The 17,491-nt window shown below is 41.6% G+C and overlaps 1 protein-coding gene across 2 annotated transcripts in view; it reads left to right on the top strand.

Annotated features, from left to right (window-relative positions):
* The first annotated feature begins 4,479 nt into the window (after positions 1-4,479).
* CDC42 (cell division cycle 42) overlaps positions 4,480-17,491 on the top strand; it is a 45,285-nt gene continuing 32,273 nt past the window's right edge. Inside the window, exon 1 of one of the 2 annotated variants that reach the window (XM_024766697.1) lies at positions 4,480-4,602. The gene's annotated coding sequence lies outside the window, so the exon portion shown is untranslated. Of the gene's footprint in view, positions 4,603-5,242; positions 5,575-17,491 lie in introns of those variants that run through there. The other variant, XM_024766698.1, reaches the window with a different exon arrangement.

A 17,491-nucleotide genomic window follows, 5' to 3' on the forward strand; every position in this document is an offset into this window, starting at 1 on the left:
AGGGCTTAGAACCCCTGTCCCCTGCATTGGCAGGCGGATTCTTAACCATCGCGCCACCAGGGAAGTCCCTGCATAGAAAGTCTTAAATTAGGATTTTCTCATGTAAATCCTAAGACTGAAGGCCACAAAGGAGAGCCTCTTTAATATGGAGTCTCCTGTAGTAACCTTGGCAGGCTCTGGGGAGGAGGTAGAGGATTTGCATTCTTTGGCATTTGGCAGAGAACGCAGTGTTGAGGCTTCTCTCCTTCAGCCGGTGTTTAAGTGCTCACTACATTTAAGGCACCTGAAGAGCACTTTTAGGGGCATGAAGATGCACCCCAAACTGAGCCTGCCCCTGGGAGCTTACAGTCAGGCAGAGAAAGCATGGGTAAACATCACAGAAGAGGGTGAGGCCCAAAGAAATCCTCAGATAAGTGCTATGGGAGTTTAGAAGAGGCAGAGATCACTTTTGGCGACAAGAAGCAGAGCAGGCTTTGTGGGAGAGGTGGATGACTCTCATTCATTCATTATTTACCAAACATTTTTGAGGGCTGGCAGAGTGCCAGGAAATTAGGTAAAAGGAGACAACAGTGAATAAGATAAGGCCCCTGCCTGCTCACCGCCTAATGGTTTAGTTAGCACAGATACAGATGATTCCAATATGTATGCTTTAAATACCAAGTGTAATGGGAATAATTGGGGCCTGGGGTTGTCAGCGAAGCTTTCAGAGCCGAGATCTAGGCTAGTCCTTGAAGAAAAGGAGTTTGGCAAACAGAGAAGGGAACCACTGAATCTGCAGAGTCACAGAGGTGGGAAGGGACACAAGGACAGTGTTGGCAAAAGGTACAGTTCGTGGTGGAAAGGAGAGTGGGACTTCACAGGTAGGTTGGATGATCAGGAAAGCTGTTCTAGGCAAGGGGAACAGCCTGAGCAGGGGCACAGAGACCAGAAATCATGGTACCTGCATGCACGATACTAAGTAATTTAGTCTAGCTTCAGCGTAAGGTGTGTGACGGAAGTTGTGATTACTTAATTTATTTTATTATTATTTTTAAAGTATTTTCTTTTCAAAAAAAGTTTTGGCTGCGTGTGTCTTTGTTGCTGCGCCCAGGCTTTCTCTAGTTGTGGCGAGCGGGGGCTACTCTTTGCTGCCATGCGCAGCCTCCTCATCGCAGTGGCTTCTCTCGTTGCGGAGCACGGGCCCTAGGTGTGCGGGCCTCAGTAGTTGCAGCACGCAGGCTCAGTAGTTGTGGCACTCATGCTCTAGGGCGTGTGGGCTTCAGTAGTTGTGGCGCGCGGGCTGAGTAGTTGTGGTCCACAGGCTCTGGAGCACAGGCTCAGTAGCTGCGGCACACAGGCTTAGTTGCTCCACAGCACGTGGGATCTTCCCGGACCAGGGATCGAACCTGTGTCCCTTGCATTGGCAGGCGGATTCTTTCACCACTGTTCTACCAGGGAAGTCCCGTGATGGTTAATTTTGTATGTCAACTTGACTGGGCCATGGGGTGCTGAGATATTTGGTCAAACATTATTTTGGATTTGTCTGGATGATATTAATATCTGAGTAGAGAAGATTGCACTCCCTAATGTGGTGGGCCTTGTCCAATCAGTTGAAGGCCTAAATAGAACAAAAAGCTGACCCACCCTTGAGTAAGGAAGACTTTTTCCTGGCTTTGGACTCAAACTGAAACACTGACTTTTCCTGGGTCTTAAGCCTGCTGGCCACTGGACTGCAACGGAAACATTGGCTCTTCTGGTTCTTAGGCTGTCGGACTTGGACTGGAACTATACCAGTTCCTGGGTCTCCAGCTTGCCAACTCACCCTGCAGATCTTGGGACTTATCAGCCTCCATAATTGTGTGATAAATTGTGTATAATAAATCTCTTCAGGTAGATAGATAGATATCTAATAGGAAATATAGATAAATACTATAGATATAGGTAGATGTAGATCTCTATCTATTTATCTATCTATCTAATCTCCTATTGGTTCTGTTTCTCTGGAGAACTCTGACTAATACAGAAGGGAAAGGGAAATAACTTTGAAAAGGCAAGTTGGTGCCAGATCATGGAGGACATAGAATACCTGGCTGAAGGACTTTGAATTTTATTTTGAAGGCAAAGGAGAAAACACGGTTTCCTGAACTGGGAAGTGACCTAATAAGAATTGAGATCCAGGGAATTCCCTGGTAGGCCGGTGGTTAGGACTTTGGGCTTCCACTGCAGGGAGAAGAGGGAATTTATTGGCTAATATGACTGAAAATTGAAGCAAGACTGGATCCAAGGGCTCAAACAATGCTCCTAGGACTTGGTTTCACTGTCCCATCTCTCAGCTTTGTTTTGCCCTCTGTCTTGGACTCATTCTCAGGTAGTCTCTTGCCTTACAGTGGGAAGATGGCCGCCAGCAGTGCCATGAGTACATCCCGCCCTCAAAAGATAGATTCATTCAACTGGACAGTGCTGACCAAAGGCTCAGAATTGACCTAAGACTCAGTGGTTCTCATTGTGTCATACGCCCATTGCTGAGATGCTGTGGCAAGAGGGCTCTCTAAAATGCTGATTGGCCAAGCATGGGTCACATGTCTATCCCTGCAACTAGGGGTAGACATCTCCTCTAGAGCCACAGGGATTGAGAACTGGGGGAAGGGTTGCCCCAGGAGAAGTGGAAGTGCTGTTACCAAAGGAAGAAGGAACAGACCCTGGGCTGGTAACCACAGGGGAAGGAGGCCTGGAGACCCACAGGCTGCGCCTTCTGCCAATATGAAGCAGCTGCAGCCAGTGGTGTTGTGGGGAAGGGGCACTAGGAGGTGGGGGTCTGGGCTGGCAGCAGGGGAAGGTGTAGACTGGGGTCAAATAGTAACGCTATTGCCTTGGGGGCTGTGAAAATGTTGGGGAGGGTCCTTCTGACAAAAACCTGACAACACGATAGACAAAGTGCTAAGTGAGTCCTTATCTTCAGAATAAAGGCAGGAAAAGCCAAGTGGGTTGGGTGACACCTCATGAGATATTGCTGCTGAGGGAAAGGGCAGACACTGTCTGGGGACACTGATGGAATTGTGAGATGGGATGGAGGAAAGGTCACTGCCAACTCCAACTGGTCTTGCAGGGGGAGAAAACAAGCAGTTTTCCCTCAAGTTTAAGAAATTAAGCTCATGCATTTTTACAAGAGTCAAAAATTTACAGTAGAGGGCTTCCCTGGTGGCGCAGTGGTTGAGAGTCCATAACCTAAATTCCAACAGTAGGAGATTGATTGAATAAACATTGTAATGCCCATATAGTAGAATGCAGCCTTTAAAAATGATGCTTTATTTGACATGGAAAGATGCTCACAATGTAGTTTTGAGAGAGAAATGCAGAGTACAATCTTTGTCCAACAAATGTCCATACATGTATCTATATCTATGAAAATCTGGAAAGGTGTACACAGAATATTAATAGTTGGCATCAGTAGGGGTAGGACTACAGTTGAAGCTTATCTTCTGATTTCTTTGCAATAAACCTGCTAGGTAGTATGTAGGTGAACTAGAGCCAGCCTCTTGGGTTCAAGTCCCAGCTCTGCTACTGCTTGGCTCGGTGACTTTGGGTAAGTCCCTTAACACCTTCATGCATCAATAAGTGGGGGTAATAGTTCTTAACTTATAGGGTGGTTATGAATTTTACATTACCTACTATTACGTGCAAACCTGTTAGCACCACACCTATAGTAAACACTCAAAAAATGTAGTTATTCTTCTTGTGTAATTAAAAAGTCCAAAAGAAAATATGACTATTAAGTATATTGGAAATAGGTGTTTTTCTTGGCCAAATAACTGTGGTAGTTATCAATAAACGAACTATTTTTAAGATAAGCTATTTCCCTCTAACACTGGGAAACATCTGAGAAAAGACCGAGAAGGTTCCTATTCTCCCGAAGTTTGCACACTAGCCGGAAAGACACATGATAAACAGGTGCTGTGTGGATAGGATGATCAGGAAGGCAGTGACATTTGAAGGCTGAAAGCCAAAGGAAGGGCTGAAGAGGAGGAAGCCAGGAGAACCGTGAGTGCAAGGCCTTTCGGTGGGGAGGAAGTCTCTAAACCAAAAGACGACCTATGTGGTTGGAGCGAGGGATAGTGGGTTGTTGGCAGAGATGAGAAGCGAGCCCTCAGCTCTCACGCCAAGGCGGAGTGAATACAGGCCTGGGGAGTCAGGAGGCCGTCCACTTGTAGTGTGATTTCGGGCAAGTCACTGCCCCTGTTTGAGTAGCCACTGTCTTCTCTGCAAAATCGGGATGATAAAACTTTGTAAGGTTGCAAGTATCAAAAGACATGTTAGTGGAAGCGCTTCGCAAACGACCGTTGATAGCATTATTACAAATTCCGCGGAACCAGTGGAGAGTTACCGACACCAGCCACCAACTAGCAAGCGGCGCTGGCGCGTGCGCGTTAGGCGGCCAGAACGCGGGCAGGGGATGGGTTCAGGCCCCGCCCGGAACCGCTCTGCCTCTTTTCGCCTCCCGGTCCCTCCCTTTTCCGCGGGCACCCAACCGTGCGTGTCCTGCGTGCTGACGTCAGGCGCGTGCCCCTGTCCGGCAGCTGAGGAGACCCCGCGCACTGCTGCCAACGCCCCGGCGGAGGAGCTGAGGTGAGTGCGGGGCCCGAGGCTCCCCGCGGGAGCGGCCTCCCTACAGTTCGGTCCCCGCCGCGCTGCCCCCGGCCTTTCCCCGTCCGGGGGGGGGACACCCCATCTCTGGGATCCCTGGAAGCCTGGGATCGTGGGGCGCGCGCGGTGGGGGTGGGGTGCCGGGCTCGCGCGGCGCCGTCCGGGCTCGCACGGGTCCGGGTTCTGTCGGGGGACGGAGCGGAGGGGGTCGTGGAGGGCAAGGCTGGGGGGACACAGGTCAGGCAAGAGGTGTGCGGCCGGGACGCCGGGGCAGGGCCGAGGGCGCGGCCGGGGCCGGGCTGTCACCTGGCAGCGGCGGAAGGAAAGGGTCACACCCATCCCGACCACCCTGCTCCCCTCCCCCCGGCGCCGCGGACCCCTAGGGCGGGCGGCGGTCCGGGGGCGCCTTGGGCCGCGGAGCGGCTGGCGGGCGCCTGGGGTTCGCGGGGTGGCGGTGACCCGGACTCCCTGGCCGGGTCTGCGCCCCGCGCCCCGGCTTCGACTTCCTGCTTCGCCGGGCGCCGCCGCGGACATTTTGCGGCGAGCGGGGGGAGGGGAGCGGACTGCGAGCGCGGCGGGGAAGTGGCGGCCGGGCGGCGCGCGGCTCGCTGACGGCCCGGGGCTTTGCTTGCCGCGAGCCTCCCTCAGCGGTCCCGCAGCCCGACGCGTTGTCCCGCGGGGTGGGCCTGGTCACCGCTTCTCCGGTCTCCTTTATTCCTGCCTTAGGTCGAGTTCCTAATACCATTTACATTTCCTTCTCCAACTCGCCCTGCCTATTCAGCTGAAGCTTCCCTTTCAGGGAGTTACCTAACCACCTCCCGAAACTGTCGTTCTGCCGTTTGCCTAATTCCTCTCTTTAGGGGGAAATTTTCTTTGTTCGTTTTTTTTTTTTGTCCTCCCCTTTAAGTCCACGAGAAATGCAGTGGGGAAGATTACGTCATCGCAATATAAGGGGTGAGAGTTTTTAACTCCTACAAGTCAGGGACTCACTAAATTAAGACAGCATTTTGTTGGCTCGGTTGGGTCACCCAGTGTCAGATCCTGCCTGTTTCCCAACTCATCGTATTCAGAGATAATCTTTTGAAAGCCTGGCCATCTCATATGCATCTAAAAGCCAGGAAGGTTTAAAATCTCAAGATGAGCTTGTGCCAGGAAATAAAGCGTAAGACAACACTTGCGTAGGCAGTAACTTTAAAGATCCCTTTGAGTACTGGAATGAAGTTAATTTATTTGTGGAAGCATTTCTTTGGTCCAGATTGTTTAACTTCTCCCATATGACTTACTGATTCAGAGTATGTACCGAAGTCTACACTCGTGCAGTATTGTGGCAAGGGTATGGTGAAAAGAGAATCAGTTCATTTTACACCTAATCTTTGCTTGCTAGTCACTTTAATTTTGTAATTAAAAACGGGTTTTGGTTGTTTTAACCAGAAAAACTTAAGTGAGTAACATTTTCAGACTTTGGGGATCACAGTATTTGTTCTCCAGAATGTTAGGTACATCCAGGGTACTGCAGTACAGAAAAATGTTAGCATTGTAAAGCAAATGAGATCCAACTGTGTAATGCATTGTTATAAGGATAGTTCATGTTGAAACAAATATTTTCTTACTGTTTCTCCTTATTTGTATAGAAAGAACAGATTGCTCGTTAAGAAACACTTAAAAGAAGTGGTAGGTTTAAATCAGCTTTCTGTAGTGTGTAGGTGTTGGTAGACAAGACCCAGAAGGTGTCACAGCCTCTTAAAATTTTTGCACGTAATAACTGACACCTGTACTCTGTTGAACTTAATTTTTTGGCAGTCTGAGGCAGGTGTTACAGCCTAGGGTAGTCAGGGGCTAAAATCAAATATTGGTGAGATTCTTTTAAAGTCCACCAAGCCCAAATCTTGACTTTTTTGTAACTTCAAGATTTGTTTTCTTTTATTTGGATACTTTTTCCACTTATAATTTTGTGGTATATTATAGAAGCATTTCCAGTTATTTTAAAAATGGTTACACTAATAAAATGTTTTGATCCAAGAAGTGTTGCATTTGGAAAACTTTGAAGTACAGTTTATTGTGCTGCCTGTCTGGGAGTAGTACTTATAGCCATTCTTGGAAGTAAAAGTCATATTGTACTTTATTTGTAGATATATTTTAAATGCATGTATCATTTTAGGGTCTTTTTTGAGAGGACAAAGAACGCTTAATGAGGAACACTTCAGGCTACAGAGCTTCCTCTGCTGGGGAAGGAGGGGTTAATATTTTGTTAACTTATGTCCCATAAATAGATCTGTATATTCTCCTATATTAAAGGGCTTCATTCTAGGCTTTCAATATTCAGTATTCTCTTCCAAGTCTATTAGTTTCTCCCACCAGAATGTAAGTCTATGAAGGCAGGGCTTTTGACCTGGTATGGTCACCCCTGTATCCCTGGCACCTAGAATAGTGCCAGACTTATGATGGGTCTCAAGAAATGTTTGTCAAATGAATGAATGTGATGTCTGAGGGTTAGTATTTTCACTTTCTGCATGTTCTGTAGGCCTGTGTACTGTGTTTCCTGGGACCTCTTTTATGCTTGGTCAGCCATATTCATATTTGGGCTCATTGAAGTGATGATTACTCATCTACTTTTGTTTGACCATATCCATCTGTTTAGTCCTATATCTTCTGCAGCTGTACTGTCTGAACAGTTAACCATTGCTTAGAAAATCTTTTCTGATGACCAGTTCTTATTCTCCTAAAAATTATTCAGACTTTAATGTTTGTTTCCTTCCTGTATTTCTTTGTTTGAAATAGCAGTTTAATTTTTCCATTTCTTCCCCTCAACAGTATCAAATTCCTGGTCATGTTATGCTTTGTCCCTTACGTTTCTACTTTTAGTTACTCATCCCTTCAGTCCAAAATATTTTTGCTAAAGCAATTTTCATTACTTGTCATTTCAGCTATGTCTGCCACTGCTGCTGTTATAAGTCCTGGGTGTCAGAACTCTTCGTTACTAGTCGCCCCTGGGACATTGGTCTCAAACTGCTTATTCCATGAAGTGAAACCCCATTTTTGCCACTGAAGTGGTCTCCCATTAAAAAAAAATTTTTAAAAAGTGTTTTTCAACTATTTAGCTATTATGCTGAAGTCCAGAACAATTTCTAATATAGCAAAATACTACATATTGTTAAGTCATGGTGTTCACCAAGCCTCAGTGGTCAGTCACCTGAAGAGAACCTCTGTTGCTCACTCTGTTCTTTAACACTTTACACTTTTAACACTTGCATCATTTTCTCTAGGAGTAAGCCATTTTGATTTGCTATTTTAATTCTGTTGTTGTATGTTCTTGGGAGAGACACTATTAGTATAGGGATTAAAAGTGTACACTCTGGAGCTAGACTGCTTGGATTTAAATCCTGGCTGTGGCATTTATTAGTTACATGCAATCTGAGTAAAGTCTTTGTCACTCAGTTTACCTTCTGTAGAATAGGGCTGGCAATAGTTTCTACCTCACAGTGTTAGGAGAATCAGTTAACCTAAGTGAAGTACTTAAGACATTTCACTGGCACATAGTAAGTGCACTGTAGGTGTTTGCCCTTGTTATTATTACAACCTCTCAATGCCCCCACCTTTCAGAAGTTATCTGCGTTTCTCTCAAACATCAACAGTTTAATAACCATCCCCCCGCAGATTAATCTCATGAAACCATAAAAATTAAATGAGGTGAGGATTGGTGTCTGCTCTAAATTTTTTTTTTTTTTTTGGCGGTACGCGGGCCTCTCACTGTTATGGCCTCTCCAGTTGCAGAGCACAGGCTCCGGACACGCAGGCTCAGCGGCCATGGCTCATGGGCCCAGCCGATCCGCGGCATGTAGGATCTTCTGGGGCACGAACCCACGTCCCCTGCATCGGCAGGCGGACTCTCAACCACCGCGCCACCAGGGAAGCCCCTGCTCTAAATTTTTATCCATTATCTTAACCAGTGTCATGGAAGTAGGGGTGTCAGGTATGCAGTATGTAGTCTGTGGACCAGGAGCGTAAGCATCAGCTTGGAGCTCCTTAGAAATATCAGGCTCCATCCCAGCCCTACTGAATCAGAATCTGAATTTTAACAAAATCCCCAAGTGATTTTTATGCTCATTGATGTTTGAAGCACCCTCTTTAAGACTGCTGGATTTCACAAAAAGCGTTGAGTGCTTTGTTTTTGTTTTTCCCCCACTTAAGTATAACCTGGTCTCTTTCAGGCAGCGTATCAGAATTTATTGCAAGGATTGTAATCAGGAAGTGAATGTGAAACCTGTTTGGCTTTTAGAGGAATGAATTATAGTTTCTTGCCTGTTGTGTAGAATCGCCTCATGTCTGTGTTCATTATCAGGAACTAATGTGTTGTTTAGTTACTAAAGAGTCATTACCCACTTAATAATAACTAAATAATCCTAAATTCTAGTTTTAGAACTGCTTGAACTTGAGTTCAGTTACATGTTTGAACGCAGTGACTTTTTATGGAAAACTAATTGTTACGAAGAGCATACGATTAGGATCGTTCACATGATCGTTGGTTATGAAAACAGGTGAAATTCAAAGTTGGCATTTAGCTGATCAAATGTAAAAAATCTTTTCAGCTTTTTTTTTTACTAAAATAAACCGTATCTCCAATCTCAAGGGAAAATGTTTTTTTAAAAAATTTTATTTATTTATTTACTTTTGGCTGCGTTGGGTCTTCGTTGCTGTGCGTGGGCTTTCTCTAGTTGCGGCAAGAGGGGGCTACTCTTCGTTGCGGTGCACGGGCTTCTCACTGTGGTTGCTTGTTGTGGAGCATGGGCTCTAGGCCCGTGGGCTTCAGTAGTTGCAACACAAGGGCTCAGTAGTTGTGGCTTGTGGGCTCTAAAGCGCAGGCTCAGTAGTTGTGGTGCACGGGCTTAGTTGCTCCGTGGCATGTGGGGTCTTCCTGGACCAGGGCTCGAACCCATGTCACCCGCACTGGCAGGCGGATTCTTAACCGCTGTACCGCCCGGGAAGTCCCAAGGGAAAATGTTAATAACTAAAATCTAGTCTTAATATAGCTACCATCCTGAAAAAATTATTGCTACTTTTAAAGGACTTGATTGAATTTTTCTTTAATTTTTCTTTTTTCTTACACTATTGATGTAGCAGTGTATGCTCTAGAGCAGTGTTTCCTAACCCTTTTCAAATCAAGGGAGACAGAAAAATATTGTGTGCTACACTGGAGTAAATGGATAAGACTATTCTTGGCTTGCTAGAGGTGCTGCAGCCCCAGGAGAGCTGGGGGATCAATGTCTCAGAGCACACCTGTGTCCATTCTCTGTGTCCCAAATGGCAATATGAAGCTGTCTACTGTTGGATATTAAGCCACAGCCATTGTTTTCAGTTAAAAAGGTGATCACTTTTTGTTACTCCTTGTGTAAACAGAAGAGATTGAGAATAACAGATCAAATGAAACCAGAGGGAGAAATGGAGGTGGAGTGAAAGAATACCATGTTAATTAGTGTTAAAGAGTATGAGATGATAAATTTTGTAGAAGAAATCATAAGCAAGATTTCAGCTACGATCCATTTGCTTTGTTGGTGGGCAATTTAAGGATATTTGTAATTTTTTTTTTTGGTTTGCTTTTAAATCTGTTTAAAAGCAGATGAAGAGGAGTAGGAAGTGAAAGAATAAAGTTTCTTAACAAAGAATCATTGTTATGTGTGGTTTCAAGGATTTTCATTCCTAATACAACTTCACTATAGTTACTAGTATTTGTTTCACCAGCTGAATGGTATTTGAGAGGAGCTCAATTTTAGAATCTTCTGAAGTGGAATTAAACCATCTATATCACTTATTACTTTGCCAGAGAACTATATTTTTATTGTGAAGTTTAAGATTAACAGTAAGATTTAAAAGTAAACTTAGATTTTAAAATGTAAATTTTCATTTATCAGATAGTTAGGAATGAATGGATAGTTCCTGTGAATATTAGAGTGCTGGGGTTTAAATCAATATCTAATACGCTCATTTGTTTCAGAAAGTGTACAAATAGTATACATACTACAAAATATAAGCTATGAAAATGTTTGAATTATTTTAGATCATATGATTTATTTGTTCATAAGGCCAAAGGGAATGTTAGTTCATCCTAAGAGTTTATAATAATCAGTGGAGATGGGGATAAGGGATAATTTAAATTTTAAGAGTAATGTCGGTATTGTTTCTCTGGTGTGTTTCAGAATACCTGGAAGAGATTTCCATGGGGGTAGGTATCAAATAAATTGGAAACCCTACTTATTATATACCCATCTTGGAAATTCATGATGTGTGTAAGTTTATTAAAGGTTCATAGAAGTTAGATCGTCAGAGAATCTGTTTAATTCAGTGTTTTTGTTTTTTTGTTTTTTTTTTGGCTGCACCATGCGGCGTATGAGATCTTCAGTGACCAGGGATGGAATCTGCACCCCCTGCATTGGGAGTGTGGAGTCTTAACCCACTGGACCGCCAGGGAAGTCCTAATTCACTGTTTCTTAAACTTGTTTGATGACGGCCCTGCCTCCCCTACCCATGGAACATTGAGAAAGTGGACTGGGAGATGCTGGTGTCTCGTGGCTTGTTAATCTCTATTAGGTTCAGGGGCTGTTGGTGTGGCTTTGCTATGGGTAGAAAAATGGGAAAATTTTTCTCAAGTTACTGAGGCACGTGAAAGGTAAAGACTTCAGAGGCCATAGATTATCTATTCTTCCTGTGGCCTAAACCCCACTCAAGAGCTATTGTAAAGAAATTGCTAATATATAGTTCCTTGGGATGGAATTTAGCATTTTACATATAAAACCCATCTTTGGGGTGTCTGTGGGGGAGTAACTCCATCTCAACTTAAAAATGGGGAAGGTATTGGAAGGGAAAAGCAGACCATTATTAGGGACTGGGGAAGTGATTGTCCGGTGGCTGCAAAGGAAATTTCTGAAATGGAGTCACTGTCTCCAGTTTCCTTTGTTCTTGGATCAGTGATCCTAGTTTAGGTATTTATTGTTTTCCAGTATTCTGAAAAGCTTGCAGTAATTTCAAAGCCATTTTTTTAAAGCTCTGAAAGTCATATAATTTTTAACTGTTTTATTTGCGATCCAAAGAATTTCTGTGTTTAAAAAAAATAATTGTTAATGTACACGAGAAGTTTTTTAGAGTTTGTGGTAGTAATCTGTAAGTTTTTTGTATTTTATAATTTGACATATTTCCTTTTCTTTTTCTTGTCATACATACTGCCCAATCCAGTTCTCCCTCACAAGAATAAAAACCCACCCCAGATCCCATCTTTTACATAAATTTTTTTTTTCTGGTTGCATGTGTTACATGGAAATGAAGATGTATTTGCCTTAAAACTTGTCCTTGGTTCTAGTTAAATCAGAGCCAGGAACAGAAAAATCATTTTACTTATTATTGGATAGTTATCTGAGAGAGGTGGGGGCGTGGGGAAAAGACATCATTTTGTGTATCATGATTGGGGTTAAGGACTTAGGTTGGGCTGTCTTAGTTCTTTTTAAAAAATTACTGTTTTTTGGTAATTTAGTAATTTTTCTTCAGGAGCAAGATTATTCATGTCTTGGATGTGACACATATGTTGAAAATACGAAAGTTTGTTTTCTGTTGGCACGTTCTTTACCTCTGCTACTTTCAGTTGGAGAAATTGGTATCATTTCTGCTCTTATGAAAAAATCTGTCTCTTGCACTCTGCCTCTCTTTTTTTAAATATGAAGATGAGACGATTCTTTACAAATATTAAAACACACACTCTAAAAAAAGAAACCTAAGACATAGAAGCAGCTTTTAAAATAGAACTAGTCAATGGCGAAGATTTTTTGAAGATGCAGATTCTGGAGATAACTTTTTGGCAATTATGTGATTCCTTAAGTTCATTATACACTGGTTTTTTTTAACATCTTTATTGGGGTATAATTGCTTTACAATGGTGTGTTAGTTTCTGCTTTATAACAAAGTGAATCAGTTATACATATACATATGTTCCCATATCTCTTCCCTCTTGCGTCTCCCTCCTTCCCACCCTCCCTATCCCACCCCTCCAGGCAGTCACAAAGCACCGAGCTGACCTCCCTGTGCTATTATACACTATTTTAATTGATTTAAATCTGAGTGAATTGTTCCAAAATTAGAAGCATGTTTTAATTATAAAATGACAATGTAAGATTGGTTACATTAACTGTGTCACTCTGATATAGTTGCAAACACAATGTGATACACATACTTTGTGGGGATCCTCCTGCTTCTAGGAAAGTATCGTTTTTTTGCTAGTTTAAAAATTGGTAGAGGGACTTCCCTTGTGGCCAAGTGATTAAGACTCTGTGCTTCCACTGCAAGGGGTGAGGGTTCAATCCCTGGTCAGGGAAGTGAGATCCTGCATGCCATGAGGCCAAAAATAAAAGTCTGTAGAATTGTGCATTACTAGAACAGAATAGAGAATAGAGTTGCTAGAGATGATACAGGGTGTTTATTCCCAAAAATGATGCTGGGTGGCTATTAAACACTTGCTGTTAACTACTTCAGCTAATTCAGACTGTGGAAGTGACTTAAGCTTTAGGAATAGAATCCTTCTCTCTCAGAGGGTATTAAATTTTGTTTTGTCTTGTTTTGTTTTTATCCAGATAGTAATAGATGAGGGTTTAGGAGATTAGAGGACCCACTAACGGGTATATTCTGAGTCCAAAGAACAAGTGTTTTTGACTTGCTGCATCTCTAACCCATACTATTTTATTAATTTGTGAATTCAGCAACCCTTTGTGTGCAAAGTCACTGCTCTAGGTATTGGGGATATAGCAGTGAATACAGTAGACCAAAACAGATCTCTGTCCCCATGAAATTGACATACTAACGTGTGAGTTGGAGATAAGTGTTGGGCTAAAAATGAAGAAGGAGAGGCAGGGTACAGTGGAGTGCTTCTGGGTTTGTAGAACTTGGGTTGCAATTTAAAATAAGGTAGTCAGAGGAGTTCTCAACTGCAGAATGACATTTGAGCAAAGATCTGTAGGGGATGTGACTGAATGAGTCATCCAGGGAAGAGCATTATGGATAGAGGGAATTACTGTAGTCACTCTTGATCAGTGACAGGTACTGTTTTGCTTAATTTTATATGAAGTCTTTAAAAATAGACATTAAACAAACGTATTCCATGATACATCTGGAATATCATTATAGGAACTTAGCTTCTCGAAATACGGTGTATGTATATAATTTCCATAGAAACAATTGATAATCAAGGTAGAAGTTTGTGCTTTGATGGTGTTGTCTTTGGTTGCAAAGTGTGCTTTAAAAGACAGATTTGTTGCCAACACATATTGGTTGTTTTTCAGTCTTTGCAACTCTTTGTTGTTTTTGTTTCTCTTGATCTCTTTTAGTGAATAGAACTATATTGTTACTCACTGCTATGCAGCCTGCAGTCATGCCAGCTGTACTGCATTGACATAGAATTTAGTGCAAATGTTATAGCATTTCTTATTCTTTGTCAAATTATTTCTTCAAGCACACAGTTGAATGCTTCTGTAGAAGTTCACCCCGTTAACAGATTTTACATCAAAACTGGTAGACTGCTTTGATTCAGAATCTTGGTAATCTGGTTTAAAAATGGCTTGTAGTTTGTAAACTAGATTGTATGATGATCTGAATGTAGGTACCTCTGCCTCATTAGATACAACAAACTCTAAATGATCATGGTTAGTTTTGTAGTTGGCATCTCACCTGGTAACCTGTTCAAAGAAAGGTTCTCAGTTTGTCACTCATTTTACTGTGTGTGTGTTGTCTAGGTAATATAGTAACATTTTTTTTTCCCTGCAAATGTATGCTTGTATGTGGGATTTCTGATACAGACTGGCACGTGATTTCATCCTTGATAGACTTAGGACCAAATTATTGTGTTCTGATTCTGGGAAGGCTATTCTTTTGCATGTTTTCTCACAAGAGTGCTTTAAGAACATAACAGCTTGACCCTAAGATTTCTTTTTCCAACTTCTCCATTTATCTGTGGTACAAACCTATCCTGTAATTTCCTAAACTAAAAAAAACTTCCTTCTTAATTTACTACCTCCTTAAACAAACCCACCCTCCACCCCCAAACTGGTCAACTGTTTCTTCTCTACTGCCATGCAATTACTACCCTAGTGCAGGTCCTTCATGTAAATTTTGGATTATTAAAGTAGTTTCTTAGCTGAGTTCCTGTACTTTATCTGGTTACCTTTGACAGTTCATCGGAATATAGGGACAAGATTGATATTCCTAAAAAAAACTTGTTCATGGATCAGAAAGAAATGGTAGCCTCTTGTTCCCCACCCACGTTAAATGAAAGTTCCTCTGCTTAGCTAGCTTTCAGTCTGTATGACTTGAACTCATCCTGTGTGTGCGTGTGTGTGCGTGTGTGTGTGTTTCTTTCACTTTGCAGGCTAGCACTACTTGTGTCCTTTCTCCTGGTATTCTAACTAGAGATTTATTCTCGTTCTTTCAGACCACCCCCATATTTTATTTATTACTCTTTTGAAAATCTATGGAACTTGTAGTTTATAGTGTAATTTTGTAGCAGACTACTACAATTGTGTTAATCTCTTCTGCTTATAGCCAGTAAAATATACAAGGTGATGTATGTCAAGCTATCTAGCATAGTGTTTGGCACAGAGTAGGCATTCAGTAAATTACTAAAATGTTTTGAAGACAGGGTTTCTGCCTTATCCAATGTAGTGCTATAATAGGTACTTAAATATTTTGCTGACTATTATAGCACATAAGGTTGTTTCTTGGAAGAACAGAAGTCTGTTGTAACATGTTTTAGATTCTAACTTGTGTCCTGACGCAGTGAAGATTGAATAAGATGCGTTACGCACTTGTTTCTTGTTCTTTAACTGATACACACACACTCCAGCACAGCTGTTAACTCTTCTTGGGTTCTTTTTTTTTTTTTTCTATTTTTCTTTTGCGGTACGTGGGCCTCTCACTGTTGTGGAACCCATGAAATTGACATACTAACGTGTGAAAGGGTTGTAACCCACCTTCACTTAAAGAAGAGACAAAATAACAATCACAGAACAAATATTTATCAAGTCTCTAATATGCCAAAGGAAGACAATACAGAGTAGGAGTCAAGCACAAAATCTTTCAATTCAAGTAGCCCTAAGCTCACATCCCCATTCTTGTGTGACTGAAGATACTGAAGTGGAATTATTTTTTTCAAAAATGGGAATAAAAATGTTTTAATTGTTGAAATACATTGGTAAATTGAGTGATTTACATTGCAGTACTAAGTGATTACATTGTTTACTGTGTTGGTAGTCTTCACAACTATTTTTAATATGTATAGCATTTCATTCTCTGGTGTATTGTTACTTAATCATTTTTTTCTGTTGTAATGTTATGGCATTTCATTGTTGCTTGATAAAGTATTTTCTTCATTTTGGATTAATTATCTGAAGTGGAATTATTTTTTTCAAAAATGGGAATAAAAATGTTTTAATTGTTGAAATACATTGGTAAATTGAGTGATTTACATTGCAGTACTAAGTGGATGAAATGGAATTGTTGAGACAAATGATTGAATGTTTTTATGGCTCTTAGAATACAGTACAATGCAGGTCATTAAAAAAAAATGCTTACGCTCATGAAATAGATCAGAGATTTTGGTGAGTTTAGAACTTGATAACTTTTAGATCAGGTTTGCTTGTGGTGTTTTTCTTAATTGTTGAATGTGTTTTGGAGATCTTTTCATTTTAATTGATAGTTTTGTTTTTAAAGTTAAAGAAAATATTACATGCATATGGTGAGAACTTCAGTACAAAAGAGAATATGATGAAAAATAAGTCTTCCCATCCCATCCCAGACACACCCATATCCTCTTCCCAGAAGCAGTCACTTTTGTCTAGAAGATGTGTTTTTGTCTCTGCACCTGTAAGTGTCTTTGTACATAGCCTCTGCACCTGTAAGTATATGTGTATCTCCTCTCCATAAAAAAATTCACATACATAAATCGGGATGTTATACACAACTCTTCTGCACTTTGCTTTTTAAAAACTTAATATATCTTGAAGATCTTGCACATTGGCTCTGTATTGGCACTGTTTGCTAGGGCTACTCTACCATAGCCTGGGTGATTTAAACAACAGAAATTTATTTTCTTACAGTTCTAAAAGCTGGACATTTAAAATCAAGGTGTTGGCAGGGTTAGTTTCTTCTGGGGGCCTCTCTCCTTGGTTTATAGATGGTGGACTTTTAGTGTCTTCACTTGGTCTTCCCTCTTTGTCTGTGTCCTAATCTCCTAATAAGGACACCAAGTTATATTAGATTAGGGCCCACCAATATGATCTCATTTTACCTTAATTACTTCTTTAAAAGCACTATCTCTAACTTATATTCTGAGTTACTGGTGTTTATCACGTCAACATATCAATTTGTAGCAGTCATGGGGTGGGGGTGGGCGCAGTTTAGCCCATAACAGGCACTATAGCTTATTCTTTTTAAATAGTTGCATGATATTCCTTTGTATTATAATCTATTTTACCATTCCCCTGTTGGTGGACATGTCAGTAGTCTGTCTTTTGCTCCTACAAGCAAGGCTCTGGTAAATATCCTCGTGTCTACCTCTTTGCATACTTGGAGAAAGTCTTAGAAATGGAATTGCCAGATCAAAGAATGAATGTACATATTAAATTTTGGTAGGAACTGGCCTAGACATGGAAACCTTGTTTCTTATTGTTTCTGATAATTTTTGAAAGCAAAAATTTGCCTTGTATATTATGTCCTAATCTAAACCGCATTTTGTTTTCAGGGGTACGTGATTGACTTTCACTTTGTACTTGGACAGAGTATAAACACAACCCCCTACAGAAGATTGCTTAGATAATCAGATATTGAATTGACTGTTTATCTGGAT

Source organism: Neophocaena asiaeorientalis, unplaced genomic scaffold (genome assembly GCF_003031525.2).
Source record: "Neophocaena asiaeorientalis asiaeorientalis breed wild unplaced genomic scaffold, Neophocaena_asiaeorientalis_V1.1 scaffold79, whole genome shotgun sequence".
Lineage (NCBI taxonomy): Eukaryota > Metazoa > Chordata > Mammalia > Artiodactyla > Phocoenidae > Neophocaena > Neophocaena asiaeorientalis.